This window comes from Protopterus annectens, chromosome 2.part1, assembly GCF_019279795.1.
Source record: "Protopterus annectens isolate FY-2018-M chromosome 2.part1, PAN1.0, whole genome shotgun sequence".
Lineage (NCBI taxonomy): Eukaryota > Metazoa > Chordata > Ceratodontiformes > Protopteridae > Protopterus > Protopterus annectens.
In genome coordinates this window covers 1,063,543,793-1,063,560,741 of record NC_056729.1, presented here as the reverse complement: position 1 = coordinate 1,063,560,741, position 16,949 = coordinate 1,063,543,793, and the positions used below count along the sequence as shown (strand labels likewise).

Sequence of the window (16,949 nt, the reverse complement as noted above, 5' to 3'; positions counted from 1 at the left end):
GTGAAAGTATGAGGAATGCTTTCTATGCTGTTCCTTCCTGTGAGGAATACTCTGCTTTAAATAACTTAGTTTCTGCTATTGCACAGGTCAGTAATCTTTGTTTTCAGTGTTTATGACCCTGTTGATATTTCTTCCAGAGCTATGGCCACTGGTAGGAGGTTTGCATGGCTGCATTCTCAGAACCTCCCAGATTATGTTTAAAATTATATATTAAATTCTCCCCTTGAATAGACATTTAATGTTTGGCCCCTCTGATGCAGAGGTGATCAAAAGTGTGATGAAATAAGCAAGCTTATCCAGGGAGTCTCTTAAGATTTTCAGCGCTCCTTTTCCAAATTGTCCAAGGTATTTGCTATCTGTTCATCCAATTTTGGCAAAAACAGATTAAACAGTCTCAGTAAATACAGATAAACACATGATCTGATGATGTCGATGTTCATTCCATCCTTGACTAATGGGTTTGGATCTGAGCCCTCATATCTGACTCAGCTGTTGTAAAAGCTTGTAGCAACCTTGAACTCTCGAGCTTCTCCCTTACCTAGAATGCACCCCCCCCCGCCATTACCTCAGATCTCATTTGCCGCTTCCAGCGAAAAGATGTGGTCAGTTGTTCACTTGAGCTTGGGTGATAAGTAACCAATTTAAAAACTTAAATTTATCTATTTTCTTATAATCCATTTTTAAATTAAGTTTTTCTGTCTACTGTTTATTTTCTCTCTTACCCTTCCAGAAACATTCTTCTTTTTTCCTTCCTTTTACCGTTCGTGGTATTTTCCATTACTATTGTTAGTAACTCTGCTTTTCTCCAATTATTGTAGTCTTTAATACCATTGTTGATACTTTCTTCTTTCCCTTTCTTTCTTCTTTTTAAAAAAAAAAAGTATCTATGTTAAAGATTGTATTTCTGTGGGCATTTCTGCCTTGGTAATTGTTGTGGTTGTGCTGATTCTTCCCTTTTGTGGTGATGGCTGACAAAGACAAGGGCCCAGCTGGGTTCAAAAAATGTGGGAAATGCAGTCAGAAGATCCCTATGTGTGACTTGCACACCTTGTGTGTTTTTTGCTTGGTACCTGTCTACCTCCAGGAGAATTGCGCGATCTGCCACACTTTCAACCCGAGGGCGTTGGTAGGTTGCAGAAACAAACTTATTCTAAAGGGACTTTTGCCTTCTTCCTTTGATGAAGCTATAGCTGAACATTCCAAAGAGAAACCTAAAAAGACAGCTGTTATTTCTATGAGCACTTCTTCAGTATCCACTAAGTCCTCGGAAAAATCAAAGTATTGATTTTTTTCTAATCATTTGAAGAAGAGACAGAAATTATCAGATCCAACTTTTTTGTCTGATTCCACTAAGCCCAAATTCAAGTCCTTGGATCCAATGGCTTCTTTGTATACAAAGTCTCTGACAAGCAAAGATTCGTCAGAACCAAAGACCTCGTATCAGATACCTATTCTGCCTAGGGTGAGGTAATGTCCTTCTGTGGATCCGGTTTCATCCAGAGTGCCTTCTCCCTTTTTAAAAAGAACAAAGTCTCCATTGGCTCTATCCACCCATTCATCCAGAAGTCTCACTAAAGAAGACGTAGAAAGGCTAGTGAGAAAGATACTCTCGGAGCAGAGTCAGTCTGCCTCTTCCTCAACTCCTACCCCATCAGGTTGGGAAGCATATGCATCCAGTACTCCTCCTCAACCGATTCCTCCTTTGACTCCTTTCCAGGTATGAGAGCCCTTGGATCCAAATCATTCTGCACCATCTCTTTCAGATCAGAGAATTCTGACATCCCAGGATCTAAGACTTGCTCATACTCTTCCGTTCAGTCAGATCTGAAAAGCTCTCGAAGCCAGTTCTACCCTGTTGGGTCAGAGGTGCTGCAGTCAACTCCAATGTTTTCAGAGCCGTCTCTGCATTTTGGAGCCTCGGTGATGGTCACTTTGGGTCTGATTTCAGCCTCCAAGTGGCTATCATCTGGGTAGGACGGGACTATGAATGAGAGGCTTGGCCTTTTGGATCCATGTCCTTCTCCTTCTCTGGGAAAGTTGGCTTTTAGGGTTTTGGAGAGAGCTCTTTCTGCACATCAGACTCAGGTGATGCCTCCCTCTTCGGATCCTATCTCATCTTCTGTCTTACCTCTGCTTCTAGAGTCTCAGCTATCCTCTTTATAGGGACATCTGATACCAAAATCCCAGGCTTTCCAACAGGGTATCCCCTCCTCTTCTGATGACCTCCCTGGAGTACCCCACTGAGGAGGTCCCTAAGAAGAGGACATGCAAGAAGAAGCATATCGATTCCCCTGAATCAGTCACCAAGGACACAAATTTTGATGAGGGCAAACGCTCCTCATGATCACCTCCTTAAGATGTCTCATTAAGAGACATCCTGGAAATCTTGAAGAGGAGAGGTGGCTGGAAGCCCAGCAACCTTTCCCCGGAGGAATCTGTACTACTGGAGGCTTTTGGTATCAGCCCATCTAGTACCTGAGTGGTCCTGTCCACTGATGAGCTTCTGGAGTTGGTCTTGCAGTGGGCTTGGAAGGAACATGACTTCATTGAGTTGAGCCCATTTCCAAGAAGTCAGATAAAGTTATGACTCCTCCAGAGTATGAACAGTTTTGGTTGAAAGGTCCTCCAATTGATGCCATGGTCAATGTGTCAGCCATTAGAAAGGAACTTGCTGACGAAAGCACCTCTGTCTATCCTCCTGACAAGGAGTTGTGTGTGATGGACAGATTTGGGAAGCATGTCTATGCTTCAGCTACCTTTGCTTTAAGGTCTCTGAATTACTTGGAGCATTTTACTAGCCTTCAAAAGGATCTGATTAAGGAACTTTCAGGTACTCTCAAAGGAGCCATGTCTGAAGAGATGAAAGATTCCATCACTTCTCAGCTGGTGACCCTACAATCAATTTCCAATTTGTCCATTAGACTTATTTTTAATGTGGCAGAAGGAACCTCAAGGGCAGCGGGTTCGGGAGTAGCCATCAGGAGACATGCCTGTTTGCTTTTGTGCGATTTTGCAGAGCCTTATAAGTCTACATTTGTCAATGCTCCCTTTGATGGCACCTCTCTTTTTGGCCTCAAAGTAAAAGATACAGTGTCCAGGTGTGATTAGGATGGAAAGACCCTTTCTGCCATGAATGTACATTTTTTCCACCCCCCCCCACACCCTCCCCCATGATCCATTTTGAGGAATCATTTAGGTGGTGGAAAGATATGGTTCAGAAAACCACAAGGTTCTTTCCAGGACTCGTGGAAGTTCTTCCCCCAGAGGCAGAGGGGAGAAGTTCAAATGGTAGATGTGATATGGATTGTAGAAGAGGTGGCCCGCAACATCAGGGGTCCAGAAAAGCTTTCTTTGGCAAACCCTTTCAGCATTCCTGAAAGGAGGCCTGATTATCCCCCTCTGTCACAATCAGTAGTCATTTGTCCCTGCACCGGAGAGCCTAGCTAGAGACAGCAAAAGACACTTAGGTGCAGAGGATAGTATCCAGAGGTTATATAATTTCATATTCCCTTTGTCCACTAAATTCCAGAAAAATACCAGATGTTCCACCCAGTCAGAGGGAGCAAGCAGCAATTCAAATACAAAAGCTGCTAAACAAAAGAGTTATCCAAGAGGTTCCTCCCTAACAGGAAAGATGGGGAACTTACTGGAGATTCTTTTTAGTGCCAAAGAAATCAGGGGACTGGAGACCGATTCTGGATCTCAGCAGTCTGAACAAATTTGTTTAGAAAACAAAGTTCTGCATGGTCACGGTTCAGTCAGTTCTTCCATTTCTGGAGAAAGCTGACTGGATGTGCTCGATAGATCTCCAGGCTATGTAATATCCCATAAAAATGAGTAGACAGTCTAGGAAATTCGTATGCTTCCAGCTAGGAGCCAGTCATTACCATCTCAGAGCACTGTTCTTTGGTCTCACCACAACCCCCAGGGTATTCACCAAATGTACGGCAGTGGTAGCAGCTCACTTGAGACTGCACAGATTGTGGGTGTTTCCTTACTTAGACGACTGGCTCATCATTGCCCGGAGCAGGTATCAATTCATCATGGCAAGAAAAAAAGTGATCCAGATTTGTGCTCAGTTAGGCGTAACCATAAATTTTGAAAAGTCACATCTGCCACCATCTCAAAGTATAGAACTTATAGGGGCACTTCTCAACACAAGGTCAACGATAGCTTCTCTGTCCTTCCAGAGTTCAAATTTTAAAGTTGCAAGTCGACAAGATACTTCGCAGTACCACAGTCCTCGCCCATCTGGTCCTAAAAGTACTAGGATCGATGGCAGCAGTGATACCCCTTGTTCTGCTGGCCAGATTCCACATGAGGATTCTTTAATGGATGTTGGCATCTCAGTGGTAGATTATTCAGCTTCCCCTATTAGTCGCAGTTCTTATCATCAACTTCTGCAAAAAAGACCTGATGTGGTGGTCCCAGTCAGAACTACTACAAGGCCGTCTATTTGTTCCTCCTCAGCCCAAGGTCATAGTGACAATGGATGCTTCCCAGCTGGGGGGGGGGGGGGGCAATTACCTGGGAAAAACATTCCAAGGCATGTGGTCCCCCAAAGAGGCCAGTTTGCATATCAGTGTTCTGGAGTTGAGAGCAGTGCTTTTAGCATTGCAAGCCTTTCAGGATGATCTCCCGCCAGGAACAATTGGGATACAGACAGTATATCACTGGTTTGGTACATCAAAAACAAGGTGGAACCAAATCATACACCCTTTTTTGAGAAGCATTACAAGAGTGGCAGTGGGCAATCTCTTCCATCCGCTTTCTCTTATGCAGTGCATATTCTGGGGAAGACCAACATACTAACAGACAAATTGAGCAGATATATTTTGTTACCTCAAGGATGGTCCCTCAACCAGAAAGTAGCTGACATGATTTTCTGCAAATGGGGCAAGGCTTGCTGTGATCTCTTTGCATCTCCCCTAAACAACAAATGCAGCAGCTATTTATTGCCCCCCTCCCCCAGGTTACTGTATGCTCATCTTCCAATCTCTCTGATATTGAAATTCCTTCAGAGAGGTGCCAGTTTGAAGAGCAATGTTATTCTCATTGCTCCCTTTTGGCCTCAACAGATTTGGTTCCCCTTCCTGCGGCCTCATTTGATCTATCAACCCTGGATTCTGGATCCAGTTCCAGACCTGCTGTCTCGCCCAACAGAAATGGTTCATCCAGATCTTCCAAAGCTCAAGATGACAGTTTGGCTTCACCATTTCCAATAATAGCCAGAAAACCTATGCTCTCTTCCCTGGTTCACGGAATTCTATTGTCTTCCCTCAAACCATCTACAAGAAAAACTTATGTAGTAAATTGAAAAGATTTCTGCATTGGGAACTTGAAAAATGATGTAGACCCTTTTTCTGCACCTATTCACACTCTCCTGGAATTTTTGTTGTTGCTTTTTGGTCATGGAGCCAGTTTTTCTACAGTAAAGGTTCAATTAGCAGCAATTTCCAATTTCCATGTTGGTCTTGATGGGTCTTCCCTTGCTTCACATAAACTTTGTAAGACCTTTCTACATGGAACTTCTGTTGAGACACTCAGTTAAAGATCCTACTCCACTGTGGGACTTAACTCTGGTACTGAAAGCTTTGGTTCTTCCACCCTTCGAACCTGCAAATACTTACGATCTCAGATTGCTATCTTGGAAGACTGTTTTTAGTGGCCATTACTTCGGCCAGATGAATTTCAGAAATTCAGGCTTTTATCGGTGAAACCTCCATACCTAATATTTCATAAAGACAGAGTTACATTGCGAACTAATGCATCCTTCTTGTCCAAAGTTGTATCACAATCCAGCATTAACCAATCTATCAACCTTCCAGTGTTCTTCTCAAATTATACAAACAAAGGTGAATATTTGTTGCATTCACTAGATGTGCATAGACAATTGTGTTTTTACTTACACAAAGCAAAGGACTTCAGAAAATAAGATCAGTTATTTGTTTCCTTTGCGGAAAAGAAATTGGACAAGCCAGTGTCAATAGATTCCCTAGCCAGATGGCTCACTAATTGTATTTCTTTCATTTATGATCAATTGAATTTGCCTTTAAATAAACAATTGCATGCTCATTCTACAAGATCCATGACAGCTTCTTCAGCATTTCATTCAAGAGCCTCCATGGATGATATTGGTGCAGCAGCAGCTTGGGCTTCACCTCACACCTTCATATCTCATTACAAGCTAGACTTGGTTTCTAAAAGTAGGGTATCCTTTGGCTCAGTGGTGTTTAGGAATATCCTTCCTTGAGGCCATCCTAAGATTATAGTAGCTGGGACTCTGTCCCATCAGTCAAGGATGGAATGAAAATTGACATCAGACAAAGAAGTTATGTACTTGCCATAACGTTCCATCTGTGTTGTCCATTTTCATTCCAATGTTGTCTGAAGAGTGAGTGGATAGAGCCAGCCTTGGGAGTCTTTCCCTTGCATTTTATGAGTCCAGATATAGCTTTGTGCTTCCATTATCTGATATTTTACTGCTTAAAGTTATTTCTGTATGAGTAAAAGGTAAGTCTTTGGCTATAATCTTCAAACAAGATCTGAGGTAATGGGGTGGTGCATTCTGGATAAGGGAGAAGCTCAAGAGTTCAAGGTTGCCACAGGCTTTTACAATGGGTGAGTTGGATCCGAGGGCTCACATCCGAACCCATCAGTCGAGGAGGAATGAAAATGGACAACACAGATGGAACATTATGGTTAAGTATACATAATTTCTTTTTTAAGAAAAAATGGCAAGGGGTTCCAAAAAGGAGTCTTGAACCTTCCAAAATGAAGGACAGTCCAGCGGGTCTGAATGACTGTTCAAGAGACCCTGTGACCCCTCCCACCCTGGTCCCTTTTTTCTTGCAGAAAGTCTGAATCTCCATTTTCCTCTTTGGCAACAGATTGTTTCATACAAATGGGTTCTAAAAGTAATTTATCATGGTTAGAGATGGCAGTGGAAGGAAATTCCTCTTTTCCAGTGAGTCATTCCTCTTCCCTAGATCAGACTCTTTTGTTTCCACCAGTTCTTCGTGACGTCTATTTATCCAGACTTCAGAGATTTCTTAAGGTTTTTTGTGTCTGGATCACATTATCAGTTTTCTGCCTTACTCTTTTGAATATGAGCTGCACCAAGAGTGTTCACAAAGTGTCTAACTCCAGTTACAACTCACTGCAGAGTACAGGGTATCCCTTTTTTTCATATTTAGATGACTTGCTTATCTTTGCAGAGTCTTTTTCAAAGTGTCAGGAATCTCTGTCTTGGGCAAGAATCTCTTACACAAGCTGGGAATCTGAAAGAACATTCAAGAGTCTTTCTTGACTCCCTCACACAGGATTGTGTTCCTGTGGTGTCACTGGGACACCTCAGTTAAATGAGCTTTTCTTCCACAGGAAAAAAATAGATCTTTATTTAGATCTATTTCTAATGTTTTCCAGTCCGACTTCAGTTTGTGTGAGGGAATAGTGCAGATTTTGGGTCTCACGACATCTGTGATTCTCATGATACCCCTAGCAATACTCAGCATAAGAAAGATACAGTGGTATCTGAAATCTCTTTGGTTCCAGTTGTCAGAAAAATGATCTTTTGTTGGAGACAACAGATATCCTTGAATCCAGGTCTCCCTTTTAGCTTGGGATATATCTTCACAGTACAATCTCACTCTGCAGACATTATACATGCCATCAGAGCAAAATTATGTGGGAGACAAGCTGAGTAGGAGCAGGGCAGACCCTCACGAATAGAAACTAGATCAAGGGGTGTTCCAAGATGTGATTTATCTGTGGGAGGTTCTTCAAGTCGACCTTTTTGCCTCCTCTTTGAAGAATCAACTGGCAGGTTTCTGTTCCAAGACACTATGCAAGAAGGGCTGGAAGACAGATGCCATTTCTTTTCTTTGGACAGGAATGTTATTTTATACTTTTCCACTAATAACCAGGGTACTTCTGAACATTCAGAAGAAATTCCCCAGGGTCATTGTGGTGATTCCCTTCTGACCCAGGCAGCCATAGTTCTCCCTTCTTTCGGAAATGGCCTATGGTAGCTATCACAAACTCCCTCACAGACTGGATCTATTCACACAAGAATAGGGGTGTTTGATGCAATCCAACATCAATCATCTTCAGTTGACTGTCTGATAGGATCTTAATTACTTTTAGGCACCTGTTTACTGAGAACATGCAGGAGGTACTAATGGAGGCAAGAAAGTCTGCTATTAGAAAATCATATATTAGCAAATGAAAAATGTTTTCTGTTTGTTGCCAACAGCATAACCAGCACCTATTCAGGGCTAGCTGCTCTCTGGTTTTACAATATTTGCATGAATTACTATCTTATGGGCTTTCGTATTCCTCTGTCAGGGTTCATTTATCAGCTCTTCCAGCATATCTCCGCTTGGATCATCCTTTTTCAAGGCAGTCTCATATCAAAATGTTCTTGATAGGGGTTTTGTACAAGAGACTTCAGATGTAAACCTGTGGCCCCTCCTTGGGATCTTAATTTTGTATTAGAGAAGCTAAATGTTTATTTCCTGTGAAGGTGAGAAGAAGGAACAACCTCTTTAAAAACAGACTAGTTCAGAATTGTTGTCTAAGTCTGTTACATTTCTTTATACTCAGCATAACAAATGTATTCCAGGCAGGGTCAAGGCACATTCTCTCAGGGCCTTGGCTTCATCTATGGCTTTTTGGAATGAGTTGCATTCTAGAAATATTCCAGTAGCTACTGCTTGGTCCTCTGTACATAGATCAAGTTAAAGTTTTGCTAGGATCATTCTCCAGGGGATCCTGGACTCTTCTCCTTCTACTTCTCAGATGTAGTTAGCTATGGTAATCTACCCATATAGCTATGGCTACTGCAGCAGGGATCTAATGATGAACATAGTGCAGTTGTGTAAACTGAACTTACCGTAACAGTAGATGTTCAGATGATCACTGCTACAGCAGCCAATCCCATCCCTCCCTCCATCCCCTTTGTTTTTTGGTGTATTTTTATGGTAGGGTGTGGACGTTTATGTTTTGTCCTTCCTCCTCTTCTTTCAGCTTTTCCCGGTTAGGGGTCGCCACAGCAGATCACCTGTCCACTCATGATTGGCAGTAGAGTTTTATGGTGTCAAGTTGCCAGCCTGGCACCCAACCTTCCACGGAAGGCACAGACACATGCTTAGAGCCAATTTAGAGTGCCCAATCCACGTACAGCATGTCTTTGGGATGTGGGAGGAAACCGAAGCACCTGAAGGAAACCCACATGACCACAGGGAGGACATGCAGACTCCGCACAGAAGGCACCCCAGCCGAGGATCGAACCGGAGAACCTCTTGCTGTGAGGTGACAACACCAACCGCCGCACCACCGTGGCCACCCAGGACATTTATTTTTTGTTGTTCCTAGCATATTCATTCAGGGCTTAACCTCTTCTGTCTACTGACAGAAAAACTCTAAAGGGCTTCGCACCCAAGCTTGTCTTTTAGCCAGCTCAGTTCGAGCTGCTTGACAGTTTGGGGGTGTGGAAGGCACCTTAAAACTTCGAACATCTACTGTTATGATAAGGTCAACTTAAACAACTGTACTTTTTCTGCTGTGGTGCCATATTGTTGTGCATCCAAGTATTCCTGTGGTCCTTCTTACTACTTGCCTTTCATTACTTGCTTAGCTGTAACTTAGCTGATGTGACAAACCACAGCATTTGACTCATCTAATATTGATGCTTTGTACCCTTTCTCACATTTTTAACATTTGTTCCCTCTTGTGTAGACCCGTTTCTTTTACCAAATGTTTTTATTTTGCATTACCTGACATTGAATCATGTCTCTTACTACAGATTATTCTCCCTACATTGTAGAATACCTTCTCATTCTCTTTACTTTTTCTTTATTAGCTAAGAGTTTGTATAATTCTATGCATGTAATTTGAGTTTGAGTAGGACAACAAGTCAAGGATAAGCTCCTGTCACTTTCTGTTTCACAAAGGGGGATGATTTTTTTCCCCCCAGGAGTGAGATTTTGTATTAATGCACTTAGTAATTTGACAAGCCTTAAGACTTCAGAAAAAAATCCCTGCCAGATCGCACTTCAAGGGCATTATATTCTACTCTATCATAAGACCTCTGCTTCTGCCAGCACTTTGTTGTCCAAAAAGGACTGCTGGAATGAAGCATCATAGTGAGCAAGAGTGTTTACAGTCTGCTGTAAGCTGTTCTTAATTTTTTGTAGTGCAGAGATCGCTGTGATTACACTCATAAAAACAGCCAAATTACAATCTGGTTCAGCACTGCTATAGTGCGAGGTCTGACCTTGGCAACGTCTAGCACCCCCACACCCTGTAAGATCAGATCTGCGCTAAAAGCAGACAGTGCTGACCAGTAAACATCAGTAGCAGGTAGAAATAGCTTTGTCTCAACTCCTGTTTCTACCTGCTGTCTGCTAAACTACACAGGGCATTTTGAATTAAACATCTTCCCTTACACAGGGAATACATAAGGACATCAGCCAGGCTCCCACTGATATACCAGTTTATAGCCAACACAGCATGTTGCGTTTTTTTTGCATATTATTTTTAATTATAATTTGTAATACATGGAGAAGATAAATCTCCATACATTGCAAAAAATTATGACTGGATTGCCAGTCATAGCTACATATTATATGTTCTCAACATGGATGCCAAGATTCAACTCTCAAGCTTTCGTTCTCAATGTGAATTTCTTAGCATCCATTTCTCAAACACATAATATGGTAGTTATGACTGGCAACCTGATCATAATCCCCTGTACTATTATTTTGTAAAACTGCTGTTTGGGAGTAAACATTTGATGATAATGGTTTTTATAAGTAAATATTTAAATATAATTTTTGACATGGTTTAGTTACTGTTTTGTATGCTTTTAAGATTATGTCATTATGAAGATGGGCATGACTTTTGTATAAAAGCTTTTGCATTTTTCTGGGCCAGGTCTTATCTGATGAAGTTTGGCATTAGTTTTAAGACAAAATGTGCTAAATAAAATTTTATTTTGTTGTGTGCTTTACAGAGATGCTGCTTCCACTTTTACTGTAGTTTATGCAACATTTGATAATATGTTTTGATAGTAATGACTGTTTTATAGTATTTATTTTATTTATTATTCTATCTTTGGTGAGCCACGGTGATGCAGCGGTAGCATTGTCGCCTCACAGCAAGAGGTTCTCCCGTTCGATTCTCGGCTGGAGCGCCTTCTGTGTGGAGTCTGCATGTCCTCCCCGTAGTCGAGTGGCATTCAAAAGACATGCGTGAATGGGTGTGCCTTCGTTGACAGTTGAGCGTCGGGCTGGCACCTCGGCACCATAAAAATCTAATGCCAATCATTTGCAGACCGGAGTTCCACTGTGGTGACCAATTTATTATTCTATCTTTGTTTACCAAGAAAATCCAACTAGTATTACCCATTTTCAGTGGAGGCATAGGGAGAAAAGCTCTATTTGCTTACATTGCGTTATACTGTGTTCTGGTCAAAAACAGAGTAGTTACATTTCTATTTAGATTTATACACAGTAGTTAAATTTTACACAAACTGTAGTTCCATTTGATTGTGGGTTGCTGATTTGCGTGATAAAGAGTTGCAGCAATCGGTACTAGTATGTAGCTTTAACACAAATTACTGAGGGAGTTGAAGTAAATAATAAAAGCAATGCCTTTGTGGGTGAGTGGATTTGGGGAGTGGAGGTGGAGTGAATCAGGCCTGACCCGACACTCTTTGTGGAACAATCAGTTTGTTCATATGTGCAGGGTATATAGAAGCTGTGTAAAAAAAAACATAAAAATAAGAACTCAAATCCTTGCAAAATTAAAATGGCAAACTAATTTAAAAACTTTAGTACAATGTTTGTGTCTGCCAGGCCGGTGAAATAAATGAAAGTTGAGGTAGGGAACCTCACTGTAGTTCTGGGACACACATAAAGCTAGGCTTCTGATCTAGTTGTGCAGGTATGACGAGCACTGCTGTCAACAAGTATAGTACCAAGGACAGCAACAACAGAGACTCAGACATTTGTTTTTGCCTGTTTTTCCCTTCCAACTCTTGATGTGAGATGGGGGAGGGGAAGCTCCTCCATATGCTTGAGAAATAAAGACACAAAGGAATATTAACAAGCTTGAATAGTATTCACCTGTGATTTTAAAAATAGTAAGTCATTAACGAACAATGCTTGCAAAAATTCTTCAACAAACTAGTAAGGGGTAACCCTTGAGTTCTGTTTAGTACCATAGCGGATGAAATAAGAATGTTACACACTAATGAGCAGATTGGCCATATTGCTATGATAAACCATTCTGTGATACACAGTGTAAACACTGCAGCATTTAACATGTGTAAGGACTTAAATGAAAGACACTTGCCTGTCTACTGAATATTATGTATGTCGCAATATAATTTAACTTTGCTATTTTAAATACATGCATACTATTGCCATTTGTTGCACCCACTGACTTTCAAGCATTTCAGTATACATGTAAATCAGTCAACCTTAAAATAAATGAACACTGAACTATATGTAGCAGTTTTAAATATGATAGAATATTAATAAATAGGTAGTGCACATATATATATATATATATATATATATATATATATATATATATATATAAAAATGCATACCACCCTTTAATCCAGACTTTATGTTGAAATTTACTGTTCATGTAAATTTTTGTCAAAGATTTACTGTGATAGAGAGTATACATAACGGCCGGGGTGGTGCAGCGGTTAGCGTTGTCGCCCCACAGCAAGAAGTTCTCCTGTTCGATTCTCGGCTAGAGCACCTTCTGTCTGGAGTCTGCATGTCCTCCCCATGGTCAAGTGATGTTGAAAGACATGCAGGTAGGTGCGTGCGTGAATGGGTGTGCCTTCCTTGAAGGTTGAGCGTCGTGCTGGCAACTCGGCACCATAAAAATCCACTGCCAATCATTAGCAGACTGGAGTTCCGCTGTGGCGACCCCTAACCGGAAAAAGCCGAAAGACATTACTTTTAGAGAGTATACTTAACAATCGGTTATCTTGATTGTCATAGGTGAGCCTAAAATAAAGTTTAAAGTATGTTTATAGAACCACCTTGGAGCTGATAAGTAAAAGAGTATAAACCAAGTAGCAAAGCATTTATGAGATAATCATAATGGTAATATAAATGATTTTTAGGTGAAGAATCATATGAGATTAGGCAACAACTATTATATAAAGAGACAGTTTATTTTAAAATTCAGTACTTTTAAAGCAGAATGGTTGAATGATGAGTGTTCTTTTAAGTTATACTTAAGTACTAGGCTAGCTGTCCTTGCATGCCATTTTAAGCCTAGCCAATTGCCTTCAAAGGTGAGAATTAAACTCTGTACCTTGTGTCTTTGAGCACTGATGATGCTTTTGTGTGAAACCAGTCTGCTGCTATGAGTTGTTTAGCCAGAGTGCTGTTGTAGATTTTATGAATTTGAATCGTATTGGAATTAAATATATGCAGTAAATTTTTGGACAATACTACATGGTCATGATGTGTATTTGTAGTTCAGGGGAAAAAACAATATTTTTTGCAGTGGGGGCAAGACCCCTGCACCCCCACTCTCTCTGTTAATAATATATAATTCCAGGACCATACTGCAGTGGGGAAAAGTGCATATTCTCTGATCCTCATTGTATCTCAAGTTTGTACTGGCAAAGACAGTAAATTTCTACTAGCTGATATTCCATCAGCTGAACCGGTTGTACCAGAAGTCAATGACTTTCCATTTCAACTGAAAGTTCTACATATAATATATATATATATATATATATATATATATATATATATATATATATATATATAAAACTGAACAATGTACCTTTTCCGATTAGGATGTAGAGTACGCAGTGATAAACTCATTCCAGCAGTCATGAATATATCGTAGCATAATTTGCTGATCATGTACTGACAATAGCCTGTTGGTTACATTGTAAATGTTTCTGGTGTGTTTAGTGCATTGATTTCACTGTTTGTTTAGTGTAAGTTTAAATTAGAGTTTTATCAGTACAAGAACTAAAGATGACTACTGGGACTTTGCATTTATCAGGGGCTTGTACTAAGTCATTGTGATGATGTTTCAGCACAAGGCTACCATTAACATTGTGCAAAGAGTTAGTCAGCATCTAAGAAATTCTGGTTGAAGCACAGTTAACATTAGTGAATGAGTCAGTTTTATTATAAATACTGCTACACGTGTTTCTCCCTTGAAGATCTGGTATTATAATGAATGCCATTATATAATAGTATTGTACTGGAACACTTTTTTTAAGAGGGGAATCTGGGGCACAAGGAAGGTAAGTAACTTGCTTAGGCTCGTACAGTACACAAAAGCAATATTGATAGGATTTAAACTGAGACCATGAATGTAATTAATAGAAGAACTGACACGGAGAAAAAAAAAATAAGCTGAGACCAACAGCCTTGTTTCATATGTGGTTTGAATCCTGGTGAGATGTAATTTTTCTATGGCTGCATGTGAAGCCTTACATTTTCTTGGACATCCTTCATAAACCATGCATAAATATATTTTTTTAAACAACAACCAGTGGAGTAGTGTGAATAGTTACAAAACTGAGTATTTAAAAGAAACTGACATATGTACTACTGTATTGTTCTTCCTCTTTGTAACTTTCTTTGTCATGAGAACACTGGGGGTTGGCATAATGGTTAAGGTGTTTATCTTACAGACACAAGGTACAGTGTTTAATTCTCATCTTTGAAGAGAAATTGTCTAGGCTTAAATTGGCTTGTAAGTGCAGTTAGCCTAGTACCTGCCCATTAATCTATGAACCTATACCAGTTGCATCAAAAAAAAAAAAAAAAAAAAACCGCCATAATCTAAATTCTTAAAACCAATCCCAGCAGTACTGAAGCTTCCTTTCTGGCTGTATTATTTCCCGTCATATATATATATATATATTCTGCATAGCTATATTATATTTTTAGAGTATTACCATTTGACAGTGGCACAAGAAAAAATGTTTTCAAGTTGGACTGAAGCTCTTAGATTTGAAAAATGATTACGTTACTTGAATGTGTGGCATGCTTATATTGCATTGCCAGACATAAACTGTTGCCAACTTGAATATTCTACACAAGAGTTTATCTAACATTTTTAATATGGCTAGTACTGTTGTCCAACAAACAGGCCAGATGTAAAAGCTTAAACCCTCATTATTTACTAAACCAGAGATAGATGCCAAAGAAGCAGCACAGTGTGGAATCTGTAAAAGGGTGTTAGTGAAGAAGTGCCCATATGGTTTAACTTACACGTTAGTTCAAAATGAAGGTGAACACTGCAGCTTCAAACTGTGTGAGATGTTTCAGATATATATCTGTGTGCATGCGTGTGTGTGTGTGTGTGTGTGTGTGTGTGTGTGTGTGTGTGTGTGTGTGTGTGTGTGTGTATACAGGTGGTCACTGAGAAATGCAGGTTTAGAGTGTTTGTTGAGGATGTGTTCTGTGAGGAGGTTATAGGTTGAATGTGTGCTTGTTGCCATATTTCTTATTTCAGTTTTTCAAAGTAACCCATGGTTGTTTTGTATTTTTTTTCAGTATTGTGAAGTGCTAAGTCTTATTTTATCCATTTTTTTCTAATCTTGGTGGTAACTTATGCATACATAAATGTTTATTTTGAATAAAGCTATACTTTGTATAAATGGAAATATTTCATCTTCTGTGCTAACTACAATTGTAGTCTACATTGTAGTACTTTAGTTTCATTTTTTAAACTATTGTGCCTCCTTTCTCTTATCAAAAGTGGACCCATTGCAACCACCGCCCTAATCCATGGCTGAAATCAGCCCACTTTGGATAATCAGTATCCCATCAACAAACATAAATAAAGTCAATGAATCCTGAAATGACATTAATGCAGATGCAGCTTGAGTTTATTATCATTTTGAAATGCATTGCTGCTAGTGGTATACTGTAGTGCACTTTCTTCCAGAGGAATTGCTTAATCCTTACTGAAAATCTTGAACTTTCTTAACTTGCTTGTTGTTGAGGTTTGATTAATACAACATTGTGATTAGCCTTGAATGAATGTATTTTGTACCTGGTTACTCTATTTACTCAGCTGGAAACCAGTTGTATAAAATTTGAGCAAATTAGCTGCACAATGTACAGGCCATGTTTCAATATGTTTTTTTTTTTTTTTGAGAAAATAATTCGTATGTTGTTTGTACATAGCCTTCTGCACACATATAGATGCTTACATGCATACAGAGACGTAAAGAATGTTTTTTCATTGCTGTTTGAACTACCAAGTTCAAGGAGCTATGTGTGTAAGCATTATTTGAAAAGGCATAAAGGAATCCCACAAGTACAAGTGGAAAGTCCTGCATTTTTCAGAATAAGTAAAAATCAAGAAAAAACAATTTGTGCAGGAACACTGTGGTTCAGAGGGAAGGTGAATACTTTTTTCATACTTGACTGTATTATCTTCTGAAAAATCCTTCCAAAAGGTGCTCTATATTTGGAAGTTGAAAAGTGATTAAAGAATACATGTGTTAACTGGTTTCAGTTTTTTTTCCTTCTGTCTTTCAAGGAGTGCAAGGTGTCAATAGCTCATTTACTGAAATGTGTAACTTATTCAGCAGTTAGGAAAAGTGAGCAGACTTGATAGGCCAGTTTCGTCTTAGTTGTCCTTTAAAATCTATGTTCCTTATTTATTGACATGTCACTGTATTGCAAAGTTTAATCACTTTTTTCTTTATAGGACTAAATGTTCTTAGTATAATTTTTTATAAAAAAAAAAAAAAATCAGTTGTTATACACACAGAATTAAAAGATAACGGTTTCCATGGCACAAGACAATGTTGAAGTATGTGGTTTGCTTTATTTCTGTATGCTGCCCTCTTGTGGTAACAAAAAAGTTAATGAATACCTCAGTTGAACAATTTCACAGGAATTTGACACTTCCTTTAAATGTTCCTAAGCTAC

At 39.7% G+C, this 16,949-nt stretch overlaps 1 protein-coding gene across 1 annotated transcript in view; it reads left to right on the top strand.

The window, feature by feature from the left end:
* Window positions 1–16,949, top strand: part of LDAH (lipid droplet associated hydrolase) — a 1,619,373-nt gene that overhangs the window by 990,246 nt on the left and 612,178 nt on the right. The gene's annotated exons all lie outside the window — the stretch shown is intronic.